This window comes from Herpailurus yagouaroundi, unplaced genomic scaffold, assembly GCF_014898765.1.
Source record: "Herpailurus yagouaroundi ecotype Mexico unplaced genomic scaffold, PumYag 29, whole genome shotgun sequence".
Lineage (NCBI taxonomy): Eukaryota > Metazoa > Chordata > Mammalia > Carnivora > Felidae > Herpailurus > Herpailurus yagouaroundi.
In genome coordinates, this window is record NW_024412377.1 from 113,892,752 (window position 1) to 113,907,566 (window position 14,815).

The following is a 14,815-nucleotide window of genomic DNA, read 5'->3' on the forward strand; positions in this document are numbered from 1 at the left end:
TACACACAGCCTCCCCCACCATCCAACACCAGTGTGGTTCACTTGTTACAATTAATGATTGCGGTATTACACTGTGATATTACTATCAACTAAAGTCCATAGTTTACATTAGGTTTCATTCTTCATGTTCACACAAAAAATTCTCACTTCCCTAAAAACCTCCAGGGTTCCATCTATTCAACTTTCTCTCCCCGCTAACATCTGACAACCACTGGTCATTTTACTGTCTCCATAGGTTTGCCCTTTCCAGAATGTCATAGAGTTCTAACCAAATGGAACGTATGTAGCTATTTCAGATTAGCTTTTTTCATTTAATAATATGCATTTAAGTTTCCTCTGTGTCTTTTCAGAACTTGACAACCAGTTTCTTTTCAATGCTGAATAATATTCCACTATGTGGATATAATGTAGCTTGTTTGTAGTAGTTCATTCAACTACTGAAGAATATCTTGGTTACTTCTACATTTTGATAATTATGAATAAACCTGCTATAAACAGCTATGTGAAGATTTTTGTGTGCACGTAAGTTTTCAGCTCATTGTGCTTTTATCCATTTAAAAAGTGGGTTGTTTGTCTTTTTACTCAGTTTTACTGAAAAAGAAATTTTTAACTTGAGTGAAAAGCCTTTCTGTTTAATCTTGGTAAGAAAAACAGTGACTACTAAAAATAAATATTAATGAATAATTTAAACTTAAAAATGCTCTAAAGTATCAAATGATTTCTTTTTGTATCAAACAGTGTCTAGTTACAATTAATAAAATAAATTAATGACAGCTAGGTCTGTAAGTATTATAGCAAGAGGATCCTCTCAGACTCTGGTAGAATGTGAGACATCTTTTTATATTGTATAGCCTGAAGTATAATTGTTACTTACTGGCCTTTGTAGATTCCATATAGAATTTAAAAAATGTAAAATCTCATACTTTCCTAATAAAATTATTGATGCACGACTGATATCAATGAATCAAAACAGAGAATGGTCTTGGCATGGCAAATTTCTGGAGACCTCCTGCTATTCCCTAGTTCTTACTCCCTAGATATTGGACTGTTGGTATATTATTTACCTATTTCTGTGTAGATAATATTACAAATTATATGTAATCTTATAAATTTTCAATAAATGTTCCCACATAACATTTAAACCTAGTGGCTGAAGATAATTATGACCATCTATTTAGTTCATATATCTGAGGGTCAGTAATTTGGGCTATGTTCAGCTGGATTATTCTTCTGCTCTTACCCAAGCTAACTCCCAGATGCAAGGTTAACTGCCATTTCAGACTGGTCTGAGATGGCTTCCTCTCTGTTCCATGTGGCTTCTCATCTTTCGCCAGAGTATTTGGGGCTTGTTCTTATGACTCCAGAGTATGTTTCTGAGAGACCAGATGTGCACAAGATCTGTTTAGGCCTAGATTTATAATTTGTACAATATCATTTATATTGCATTTTATTGGTGAAATCCTGTCCCAAGACCAGTCCAAATTCAAGGAGTGAAAAAAGAGACTTTACCTCGTGATGGGAAAACCCAAAGTCCTATTGCAAAGGGCTGTGGGCATAGAGAACAAAGTGATTGTGACCATTTTTACAAAAAAATCTACTATAGTGGAGAATTTGGTCAAGGGAGGGTCCAGGAGAGGCTCTGAGTCCATTAAGGTTCTAGAAGGGCATTAAAGGAGCCTGAGGTAGTAACTATTGACCAATTTAATTTCTATTGAAGTATTTCTGTATTTCTGACAAGCAATACAGCCACATATGTGAACATAAGCCAAACATCAAGCCTGGAAATAATCTTACAATGTTATGTTTTCAAAAGGAAAAATGTAATCAGGTGACTACCTCCATTATTTCTGCTTTCTTGATTACTCACACCAAGAGAAATCTTAACAGCTAGTCCAGTGATGCCTCAATTATTTAACCTCACTCCCAGAGCCCAGGAGAAAACCAGCATTAATACTGATCTTGTCAAAATAGAACTATTAACATAGCTAATACTATATTATCTCAGGAAATGAAATGGAATCTAGCTATTATAATCTGTATGCAATGGAAATATGGATCACGAGTGGGAACTATATGGTGTAATTGCCTCAGTTTACATATTACTTAGTGGAAACATAAACATTTAAACCATGATCCAATTCACAGTTCTGTTACCTTTAGAAAACAAAAAAGCATGTGTTCTCAAATCAAAAATCTTCTTTAGTCTTAGAACTGTGTTGGAGCTTTGATTCCAAAACATCCATCTTTCAGTAAATAATATAGTAAGAGAATTCTTTTAATTCTCCTGCTGAAATGTGACCCATCTTAATTCCATACCATATAGCCTAACATACAATTTCTACATATTGGCCTTTACAGATTCAATCTGGAATTTTTAAAATGTTAAAGCTCACATTCTCCTCCAAATGAAACTATCGTTAAAACAACTTCACCCCTCTCTAACTCACCTATACTGGGGTTCTCTAACAGTCACAACACTAGGTCTATACATGGATTAACAATATACCAATAAAGGGGCGCCTGGGTAGCTCAGTCAGTTAAGTGCCTGACTTCGGCTCAGGTCATGAATCTCATCGCTCGTGGGTTCAAGCCCCGCATCAGGCTCTGTGCTGACAGCTTAGAGCCTGGGGCCTGCTTTGGATTCTGTGTCTCCCTCTCCCTCTACCCCTCACCCACTTGAGTGCACTCTCCTGCTCTCTCTCAAAAATAAACAAACACTGGGAAAAAAAGAATATGTCAATAATTTCTTGGTAATAAGAGGTCAATCAGTAAGTTTCTCCACTAGTCACTGAACCACAATTTGTTCATAGGAATAAGCCCCTGAAAGTAAAGAAATCATGACTTTCTTTCTAATCTTTAAATCTTAATTTCTAGTCTTCACTTATCACTTCCCTCCCAGCACAGTGCTAAGTCATATGGTAGCAGCAAAGCAGTAATCGAAAGAGTAGTCATATATATAGCAACGATCAAAATGGAAACCTGGCCCACCTGCACAATAAAACACCCTTATTAGATTCAGTTTCTCTCAGCTCTTCCTTAATTGGAAATCAGCAGACGAAGGTAGTCATATGGAATAAGGGGCTGAGGGCCAATGGCTGTTTTTACCCTTGGAATTGCATTCAGTAGATAAAACTAGGGTAACTATTAGCTTAGGGCCAGAGAAGCAGGGTCTGAAATATATTTAAAATAGTTTACAAGAAATTAGCCTTCAGACAAAACAAACATACCTACTTTGCCATACATATGTGGCAAAGCAATAGAAATTATGAAAATATGACCCACCACATGAGCATTTCATGACAGTCTCACTGGTCAGTGATATTTCCTGTGGGAAGTACACAAAGATGAGTAAAAATATTCTAGGGTGATTGCAGTTTTTGACCTCTACACAGGCCACAGTTAAGTGATAGTTGAAAAATGCTGCTGTTTTTCTCAGAGGAAAAGCTCATGGTCAGAGAGGCTCACATGAGAGAGAATCAAGAGGATCCACTTACATGCCCATTCTCACAGTGACCTCACTTGCTGAGATTTGGCCAAGGTGAGGCAAGCACTCAGAGGTGTGCAGCCCTATGTTCAAGTGTGAGGTCTACATAAGTCAAGGACTTGGAATGACGTTTCTAGCCCCTCAATTTTTTCCCCAGGTGAAAACAGTACCTGGAACATTCCACTGCTATTAAGAATACTGACGTCGTTTTCTTGTTTTAGTCACAGGACGGTACAATTATGTTAAAGGAACTCGGAATACAGGGAGTATTATCGCATCTTACAAAAATTTCAGTCAATTATTAGTTTAGTCCCCATAGCTGCTATGGAAACCATCTTTTGAGGATGCATGATGTGTGTTCTCTGATGCATTATCTTGTTTAATATATTTACTAGAGTCTGAGGAAGTTGGTACTGTTGTCTGAATGTTTAAGAAGAAATGAAACTCAGGTTAAGTAATGTGTTTTTTACCACATAGCTGATAAGTAGCATCCTGCTCTGCTTGTTTCCATATCCACTCACCGTCCAGTACCCCTCATAATTTACTGCAGGCCAATCTAAAGGTAAGGAGAGGTGACTCTGTATTAATTGCCTGCCATAAATGTACCTCCTTTATATTTTCTGCCTACCAAAAGCCAGTTTTAAAAGATCATCTAGGGGCGCCTGGGTGGCGCAGTCGGTTAAGCGTCCGACTTCATCCAGGTCATGATCTCGCGGTCCGTGAGTTCGAGCCCCGCGTCGGGCTCTGGGCTGATGGCTCGGAGCCTGGAGCCTGTTTCCGATTCTGTGTCTCCCTCTCTCTCTGCCCCTCCCCCGTTCATCCTCTGTCTCTCTCTGTCCCAAAAATAAATAAACGTTGAAAAAAAAATTTAAAAGATCATCTAAGCAATCAGAATTTTCATTCATTGCTGGCAGGAATACAAAATGGTACTGCCACTTTGAAGACAGTTTGGCAGGTTCTTAAAAAATGGAACATACTCATACCATATGAACCAGTAAATGCACTTTTTGATGTTTACCCAAATAATTTGAAAACACAGGTCCACACAGGAAGCTGCACATGAATGTTTATAGCAGCTTTATCCATAGTTGCCAAAATGTAGAAGGAACCAAGGTGCCCTTCAATAGGTGGGTAGATAAAACATGGTGCATTCTAACAATGGATATTATTCAATAATAAAAAGAAATGAGCTTTCAAACTATAAAAGACATGAAGTGCATATTCCTAAAGGGAAAGAAAACAGACTGAAAGACTATATACTGTACAATTCCAACTATCTGGGAACTGCAGAGACAGTACAAAGGTCGATGGCTGCCCAGGTTTGGCAAGTGGAGGGCTGTGGTACAATGGGAAGGATGGACTGGTGGAACATTGGAGACTTCTATGTCACTGAAGCTATTCTGTAGGATTCTGTAATGGAAAATACATGATATTACACAGTGTCAAAATATATAAAATGTACAACCAGAAGAATGAACCTTAATGTAAAATACAGACTTAAGTTAATAATATTGCATCAATATTGGCTCATCAACTGCAACACATGTACTTGGCTGATGTAAAATGCAAAGTCACAGAAGAAACTGGGAGGGGGAGCATTTTGGCAGCAAGGGTGGGAATAGTACATAGAAACTATGTACTCTCCAGTGAAATTTTTTGCAAACCTACAACTACTCAAAAAATCAATTTTATCAACTATAAAAAAGTATCTCCAAACTACAAATATTCCTTAGAGGCCTTTAAGGAATATTTGTAGTTTGGAGATACTTTTTTAAACATGTTAATGGCAGACTCCTGATTATGTCACTGTTGTCAAGTACTCAAGATATAATTAGGAAGAGAATGTACATCCATCAAACTGTTAAGTAACAACTCGAGGATCCACATAGTTAAGGACACAGATGAGTGGAACAGATGTAAAATGCTAAGACCTTTCAGAGAAGAAAAAAGACAGCACAGGGTTAAGAAGGTGAATTTAAATCTCCATTTAGTATTGACTTCAGAAAAACAGAGGAATTAATTTTAAGTGTGGCTGTGGGTGAAGATCAAGAAACAAAGAAGGATCATTGCAAGAGAGAGGAGAAACCTCCAGAGATGGAGATACATAGAATGTGAGGCAGAGGGGATTTCAAGAGGGAGAAGTGTTAACTGTGGAGGTGTTAGGAGGAAGTGGCATTTTGGGACATGGTTATCTTCCCATTACTGTGCTTCTGAGCCCCACCTGACTCTTTCTGAAGCTCCTCCTCTCATTCTGGTTTGTTTCTGGACTAAGCCTCCAGCTAAATAAAACAAAAACCAAAACCTAAACAGTCATTGCTTATAGGAACACCAAACATATTCACTAATATGCATGTTACACGCTGGAGCTAAGGGCTAGTAGTGTGAAGGGAGCATTGCATGCAATTGCATTTTGATCTGCCCCTTTGCTTCATTAAAAGCCAAAAGAGGCTGTAGTCTAAGTTCAGAGAGACAGAGAGAGAGACAGAGAAAGACAGGGAGAGACATTGAGTAAACCCTGGAGTGAGACTCTAGGTTGAACTGTTTACCTGCTCTCTCCAACAAAAAAACAATCACAAACAGGTTCTTTTTAATACTAGTCTAGACAAGGTTTTGCAATGTAGCAGGTTCCTAATTGCAATAATAACTGCCTGAGAATAATTAAGCAGACACCACCAAACATTTCTACTGGGTGAATCCACCGTCCTATTAATAAACAGCCATGAGGTTACCTCTTTCTGGAAAAACCTCTTTGGCTGGTTTCATCCCACATAAGGCTCAAGCTAAGTTTGTTCCCACACATTCTGGATGCTTGAGCCACAAATGGTCCTTCTTGTCTGTGGAAGCCTACAGAGGAAAGCTTTGCAGCTGGCCACTGTGGTGACTGTGTCCTGTCACTAATTAAAGGCAGTAGCTGTGAATTCAGGGTGAGAGCCAGAGCACCCATCACTTGTGAACAGATGACCTGGATTTGCCTTCTGGAAATCCTCTTTCCCCCAGCTTAGCTACTTGCAAATTGGCTCTCTAAATATCCTTTCTCGGGGGAGGCACTTTCTTTTTAATCTTTAGATCAAAGCCCAAACCTGAAAGTTGTCTTTTTTTTTTAATCAGTAAGTTCATATCCCGAATTATCACTTCATCCACAGCAACCCACAATAGCTCTCCAGCTGCTCATCGTCTTTCGACTCTGCCTCTTAGGTTGCTGGGGTGGATTTATTGTTTCAGGAAGGCTTCCTTTGGACCCGCCTTCTTGCACCTCTCACCCTCCCATCATCACACTTTAGAATGGGAAAACTCGCTGTCAGTCAAAGCACTCCCTGTTCCCAGGGTAGCTGAGTCAGTGCAGCCCTGAGAGGAAGCTTGAAGGAGGCTGTTAAAATCTATTCATAGATGAAAGCGGTTCCTGCCACAGTGAGAGGTTGCTAATGACGTATGTATACACCAGGAGTGACAAAGGAGGAGGAGGAAGAGGAGGAGGAGGAGGAAGCTTGAGTTGGAAGAGGGTAATAGAAAGGGGACTGGACATAGGATCCAAGAAGCACTGCAAAGCTTGATGTGGACCACGCTGCCTGTGGAAAGAATGACTTCCAAGAACTCTGGTGTGGAACATCTCTTTAGTGCTAGCTGCCATGACACAGATTCCGTGTCTGAATCTTTTGTCTGAATTCTCCTATGGAGTAGTGGCCTTTGTGTGTATGGACAAACACTGCTGGGCCACTCAGCTCTGTGACACCCACAGGATATATGACAAGCGATTGAGGGCCCCTGAGAGTGTATGGAGAAGAAAGGAAAGGGGACGATGGTCATTCATTCAACTGGGCTTATTTACCAGGCTCTGTTCTAGGTCTAAAGAGCTAAATAATACAGTTTAGGTCCTGAATGGGATTACAGAATATTAAACTTCAGTGAGTTGTCCAAGATTTATAAAAAAAAAAAATACCTTGATATGTTACTACTGGTATATAAAATAAAGATCAAAATCTTTTGCTTGCCACCTAATACTAACTTATCCTGACTAATGCAATATGCAGTAGAAGAGTCTATGGAGATCATTAATTCTCTGCTGCAGATTCTCTATTATTCAACCCACTGTCAACCATGTATCAAGAACCTACCACTGCCATGTTACCTGTTGGTTTGTAACCAATGCCAAGAATCCCCTGGCCCTTATTGGAACCTGTAAGACCACTAGAAGAAGAACCTGTGAAGCCATGGAGAGAAGTAACAGCCGAGGAGATGATTTTGCTGGACAGAAAAGTGCTGTTTTCTCAAAAGTGAATCATTATGAGTTTTGTTTCCTGGGATCCTTATTTCATGCCAGGAAAGAATACCAAGGACACAGAAAGGCAAAGTAGCAGAAAGGCCACTGACCTTAACCAAGTTAGGTTTTAGTTGTAGCTCTCTCATGATTTGGAGTTATTCAGGGAACTCAACATTCTCATCAGCTAGGTCATTTAATAACCTAAAATATCTCTACCCAAAACAAATGTTATGATTTTATAATATGTTAAGATGCTTAATCCCCAAATTTAAAAACTCTTTGATACACTAGAGAGAGGTAATACAAAACTCACCTGGCACTTTTCAGTAAAACTGACTGCCTCTTCTCTACCTTCCTCCCAGTCCTGACTCCCCTCCCCACCCCACACCTATTTTCCTAGTATGTCAGGGTTCCAACAGGGAACAAATCTCTCTTAACTCATGTGAAAGCTTGAAGAAGGTATGTAGTATGGAAGAGCGGGAAAAGTTCTGGATGAAGAATGAGGATTTTATCCTTGTAACTTCTGTGATTTTGAGAAAGTCCACCTCACTGGGTCTCAGTTTTTTCATCTGTGATTCCCCCCACCTCTGTCCTGTACACATATGCCAAACTGTGCTGGAAACCTTCCAGGTTTGGGGATTATGTGCTATAAATGCCTTGTCTATCTTGACAAATACAGTGTTCACAAAAATAGGGCAGAGAATTTATTAAAATGCTGATTCCCAAGCCCCAAACTGACTGAATTAGAATTTCAGTGCTAGGAAATAGGCAACACATTTTTAAGAAGCTCAGTCAGTACATTTGATGCACATCAAAGACTAAAAATTACTGCCAGAAGGCACTCACATCCAGTGATCATATTGGCAGCAATTAACAACGCCTTCTGAAACTTCTCACTCATGGCACTCACAGAAAATGATACTAGACATATGACTTGCTGGGGTGAACAGAAGTTCCTTGTACCTAGAAGCTGTGTGGGGTGAGTTTGGGGGAGGGGGTGGCTTGCATACCCCAGGCCCTACCTGTCCGCAAAGCTGAGGGATGACCATTTCAGACCATCCTTCACTACTCTGTGGGGTGTGCAGAGAGGCATAAGACTTGGGCAGCTCAGGTGTCAGACTGGCAATGTAGCCAGAGCATAATGTAGAGGGGATGGGACATTGGCAAACAGGAAAAGTTTCACCCTGACAAGACTCTAGGAGACCGCAGGTGGGAAGCCAGAGGGGTAGATTCTGCTATATGAAAAAACTGCACCCAGATCCAGTGAGCTGCATGGAAAGAATAAAAGAACAAGTGGGCTGGGCAAAGACTAGGGTTTGATAAGAATAACTCTAACGATTTTGCCAACTTTATAAATCTGCTTATTCTTGGCCCCAGCTGTATGCCCATTTTATACAAGGACCCTGTGCCAGTGAGTTGAAAAACAGCTTCCTCCAACCCACAAACACCTATCCCGTGCCAAGCACCATATTCAGAAACAAAGCAGGATGTATACACTGGGCCAGGAAATATTCCCACGTGCCTCTTCATTGCCTGGGGTTTTCTACAGGCCTTATCTTAGCCCAAAGTCACTGCTTTTCAGCAGTGACGCCTTGCCTCTTTCCTTCACATTGTCTGCTTATCCAAGTCTGAGCTTAGCCAATTCACCTAAAGCGGTAGTATCTAAGGGACAGCCCCACACATGAGCACAAAGTGCATGAATATCAGACAAATAGGTTTGAGCACATCCATGCTCCTCTGAGCTAGGCACAGACTTAGGGCACTTTATACTAGAAGATGCTCTAAGAAATGATAGGCGCTACATGGCCAATAAAATGCATCATCTGTGTGCACTGAAGAGCCCTTTTTAATCCTTAATTAGTATCATTAGACACAAGTTTAAGTGCTCTGGAATTTCATACTGGGGCAGGGCTCTGTGATCTTCTTTTTCCCCAGAGGGCTGGCTGAGGGTAGGAGGCTCACAGAGATTTGGACTCAACCACAGACCGCTCCATTAAGTAGCATTATTTGAAATTATGTTAGGGACAACTGGTTGGATGTGGAAACTATGTAAACATTGTGGTTATAGGCACTGGTTTCTCCTGGCTACATTGTTTTAGCTCGGTGCCTTGTTGATGGAGGTGACCATAGTCCTCTTTCCAAAACCAGTGGAAGGAATTCCCAAAAATTTCCCAACATACTGAACATCCCTTAAAGGCACAAAATAAAAACTTTTGCAATAGATTCTTCAGCTTGCTGTAAAACCACTTGATTCATGTTACTTACTAAACCAAACCTGGGGCTATTTGCATTCCTTAGGACACCATTTTTCTTCAAGGTCATGCTTGTGCCAAATGCGCCCATTTAGTGTTTGCACTGACATCCTGCTATACACTTAAGCCTGTGCTAGTGCTGTCAGAGTTTCAGAAATATTATGAGAGTTTCTACCATAGAAGAGCTCATGGTCTAAGAATAAAATAAGTATTGTCTGGAGCAGTATAGCAAAGTGGTCAGAAGCACCAAACTCGTGTCATACAGATTTGGGCTCAACTTCCTGTTCTCCCACTTTTGGGGTGCCTAAACCTGGGTCCCAAGTATAATCGCCTGAGTCTCCATTTTCTCTGCTGCAAAGTAAGGATAATGAGAAACACCCTAAGAAGTAGTTATGAGAATTAAGTGGGATAATGCTCATAAGGCATTTGGTACTGAGCCTGACTCTGTAATGAGGACTCAGTAAATGGGAGCAAAGATGGCAACAGTGACAAAACAATAGTAAAAAAAAAAAAAAAAAAAAAGTATCTAATTAAAACACAAATCACAAAATATGGTAGGTCTGATGGGAGTCTGGAAAACAGAGAACCCCTGGCGGCTGAAATAATCAAAAAGGTTTTATGGTAGAGACAGACCAAAGTTCCATCTGGAAGGATATGTAGAATTCAGACAGAGGAGGTGAAAAGAGCTGACATTCCAAATTGAGGAAAACAACTACAACTAGTAAAGCCATCTGAGCGGTAAGAATGCCAGGTTGTAACATTCCATTCAAGGCTTCGATTTCAATATATTACTTAATTGTGTGATTAAAGCAAACCAAGGAGCTCCCAAGAATCTGTGCTGTTGAAGAGACATCCATGCTTAATTTCCTAGGGACCTCTCCTAATTGATTCCATTATATTTCAAGAGGCAACACCCTCAGATATGGAAACTTTAAAATCAAGTTACAGATGGAATTGTTTACTAATCCAGTGACTTTAAAATAAGGAGCTTATTAGAATAGGGAGGATTATGTGGGTGAGTCCAATGTAATGACAAAGGTCCTTAAATATGTAGGAGAGAGGCTGAAAGGAAGTCACACTTTAGGTGATATGGGAAGGATTCAACTTACCATGGCCAACTTTGAAGATGGAGGAAGGGAGTCACGACTCAAGTAATGTGAATGGCTTCTAGAAGCTAGAAAAAGCAAGCAAATTGATTCTGTCAGTCTTCAGGAGGCTGACAATATCTGGATGTTAGCCTAGTGAGACCCTATTCTGGACCTCCAGAAGTATAAAACAATAGATGTGGGTTTTTCTAAGCCACCAAGTTGTGGTAATTCGTTACAGCACTGATAGAAAACAATTACATCAGGAAAAGTTTACTGAGGCAGATGGTCCAAACCTTCATTACATGTTTAAATTTCCAAGATCTCTTTGGCATACGAAAAGGATTTTTTTTTTGTTTTATACTACCTTATTCATTCTTTATTGGTATAACAATAGCCAGAGAAAAGGGAATACTTTCTTTAATTTTCCATAAAGAAAATTACCATCTAGAATTCTCTATGCAGCTATAATACCTTTCAACATTGAGGGTGAAGCAAACACATTTTTGGCAAATACTGCTGGCATTTACCATTCACAGACCCTCTAAAATTCTATTAGAGTTACTAATGGATATACTTTTGAAAGAAATAAGTTGAACCCAAAAGCAAAGGACAAAATGCAAGTAATAATGGTAATTTAAAAAATGGTAACAGGTATGAACAAATCAAAATAATCATTAATTTTAAAACTACAAAAATAGTAACAACTAACGTGGAAGGAATAACAAGAAAGTGGTATGGAAATAGTGGATGACAATTTTGTGTGATTCAGAAGATGAGTGGTTACATTTAAAGCTTTCCTTCTCTAAAGAAAACATCCTGATGGCCAACAGGCACATGAAAAGATGCTCAACATCACTCCTCATCAGGGAAATATAAATCAAAACCACACTGAGATACCACCTCATGCCAGTCAGAGTGGCTAAAATGAACAAATCAGGAGACTATAGATACTGGAGAGGATGTGGCGAAACGGGAACCCTCTTGCACTGTTGGTGGGAATGCAAACTGGTGCAGCCCCTCTGGAAAACAGGGTGGAGTTCCTCAAAAAGTTAAAGATAGATCTACCCGATGACCTAGGAATAGCACTGCTAGAATTTACCCAAGGGACACAGGAGTGCTGATGCATAGGGGCACTTGTACCCCAACGTTTATAGCAGCACTTTTTTTTTTTCAACGTTTATTTATTTTTTGGGACAGAGAGAGACAGAGCATGAACAGGGGAGGGGCAGAGAGAGAGGGAGACACAGAATCGGAAACAGGCTCCAGGCTCTGAGCCATCAGCCCAGAGCCTGACGCGGGGCTCGAACTCCCGGACCGCGAGATCGTGACCTGGCTGAAGTCGGACGCTTAACCGACTGCGCCACCCAGGCGCCCCAGCAGCACTTTCAACAATAGCCAAATTATGGAAAGAGCCTAAATGTCCATCAAGTGATGAATGGATAAAGAAGTTGTGGTTTATATATACAATGGAATACTACTTGGCAGTGAGAAAGGATTAAATATGGCCTTTTGTAGCAACGTGGATGGACCTGGAGAGTGTTATGCTAAGTGAAATAAGTCAGTCAGAGAAAGACAGATACCATATGTTTTCACTCTTATGTGGATCCTGAGAAAGTTAACAGAAGACCAAGGGGGAGGGGAAAGGGAAAAAAAAAAGTTACAGAGAGGGAAGGAGGCAAACCATAAGAGACTCTTAAAAACTGAGAATAAACTGAGGGTTGATGGAGGGTGGGAGGGAAGGGAAAGTGGGTGATGGGCATTGAGGAGGACACTTGTTGGGATGAGCACTGGGTGTTGTATGGAAACCAATTTGACAATAAATTTCATATTAAAAAAGAATAAACAAACATTAAGAAAAAACAATCCTTAAAGAAATTAAAAATGAATGTCTGTCTCCCAAAGTGGTAGAGGAGAGAAAAGGGGGGAAAAATCAATACACTAAAGGCAAGAGAAAAAGAACAAAAGAAAGAAAGGAAGTGAGGGAGGAAAGGAGGAAAATATGGTAGGCCCCTCTTATCCATAGTTCACTTTCCACAGTTTAAGTTACACTCAATTTGTCAACCTCAGTCAGGAAGCAGATGTTCCTCCTTGTGATGGATCACCAGAAGGTCAGTAGTAGCCTAATGCTCCGTCACAGTGCCTACATCATTCATCTTATGTCATCTCATCAGGTAGGCATTTTGTCTTCCTACATCATCATGAGGAGGGTGCATAAAGTCTAACAAGTTATTTGGGTGACAAACACCATATTCATGTAACTTTTATTACAGTATGTTGTTATAATTGTTCTATTTATTATCATCATCATCATCATTGTTGTTAATCTCCTACAGTGCCTGCATATACACTTTAAATTTTATCACAGGTGTGCATGTATAGTAAAAAACAGTATATATAGTTAGGTACTATCTATGCTTTCAGGCATCCACTGGGGGTCTTGGAATATATCCCCTGCAGATAAAGTGGGAGTATTGTACAGACTCATTGTTTGTACAGAATGTCCCTCAATTTGTGTTTGTCCAATGTTTTTTTTTTTTTTCATGATTATTCAGGTTATACATCTTAAAAAATATTTTTAAAGGATAGTGAGTCCTACTTATGTTACATTAGGAAGTGTATAAGATTAATTCCCCCCCAGCCCCCCCCCCCACCCCCGGGGGGGTGAGTGAGTCACGTGCTTGACTCTTTTTTTTTTTTTTAATGTTTATTTATTTTTGAGACAATGCAAACCGCAGAGGGCAGACAGAGGGAGACACAGAATCTGAAGCAGGCTCCAGGCTCTGAGCTGGAGCACAGAGCCTGACGCGGGGCTCTAACTCAGGAACGGTGAGATCATGACCTGAGCTGAAGTCAGACGCTTAACCGACTGAGCCACTCAAGGAGCCCCAAGTGCTCAACTCTTGATCTCAGCTCAGGTCATGATCTCATGGTACTTTTTGACCAAAGTACGACTTCCAACTTTTTTCAGTATAAAATTACTAATTTTACTCTTTGGAATTAATAAATAATTATGGGACAACTTGCATTCCATGTAAATTTACTACTGATTATCAAGCTTTTACTTATCATTCATCCACTGATAGTTTGTGCCTGATTCACTGATGAATATTCATTTGCAAAGTGGTGGTTATATAACTGCATCATTCCACGTAATCATTTGGCAGTGTATGTAATGTAGATTTTTCCTTCTCCATTTATGTACACATTTCATCATTAAAAAAAAAAGTTTTTTTTAATGTTTCTTTATTTTTGAGAGGGACAGAGAGACAGGGAGAGAGGCAGCGTGAGTAGGGAAGGGGCAGAGAGAGAAGAAGACACAGAAACCAAAGCAGGCTCCAGGCTCTGAGCTATCAGCACAGAGCCTGATGCAGGACTAGAATCCACGAACTCTAAGATTTGTAACTTGAGCCAAAGTTGGATGCTTAACTGACCAAGCCACCCAGGTGCCCCCACATTTCGTCAATTTTAGTTTTGACTCACTTATTTCTTATTTTATTCAGTGAATTGTACTATGTTACCTTTATTATTTGTTGGTCAGTGGGACAGAAAACTTACTATATATCTCTTCAGCCGCCATCCAGTTTTGGGATTGGGTATGCCAAGCACTTTAAGGGGGATTGCCTACTTACTTTGGTGTCAGAGGAAAATATTAAAAGATTAAAGTGGCACCAAGCATCTTCTCTCCAACATTTCCCATTCTTTTCCCTTCAGATAAGTTAACTTACAAAACCTG

General features: G+C 40.0%; 1 long non-coding RNA gene across 1 annotated transcript in view; it reads right to left on the bottom strand.

Annotated features, from left to right (window-relative positions):
* Window positions 1-11,254, bottom strand: part of LOC121015640 (uncharacterized) — a 64,268-nt gene extending 53,014 nt beyond the window's left edge. The window contains exon 1 of the long non-coding RNA XR_005783913.1: window positions 11,104-11,254. This is a non-coding gene — a long non-coding RNA (uncharacterized LOC121015640). The remainder of the gene's footprint in view (window positions 1-11,103) is intronic.
* Between the last annotated feature and the right edge of the window lie 3,561 nt (window positions 11,255-14,815).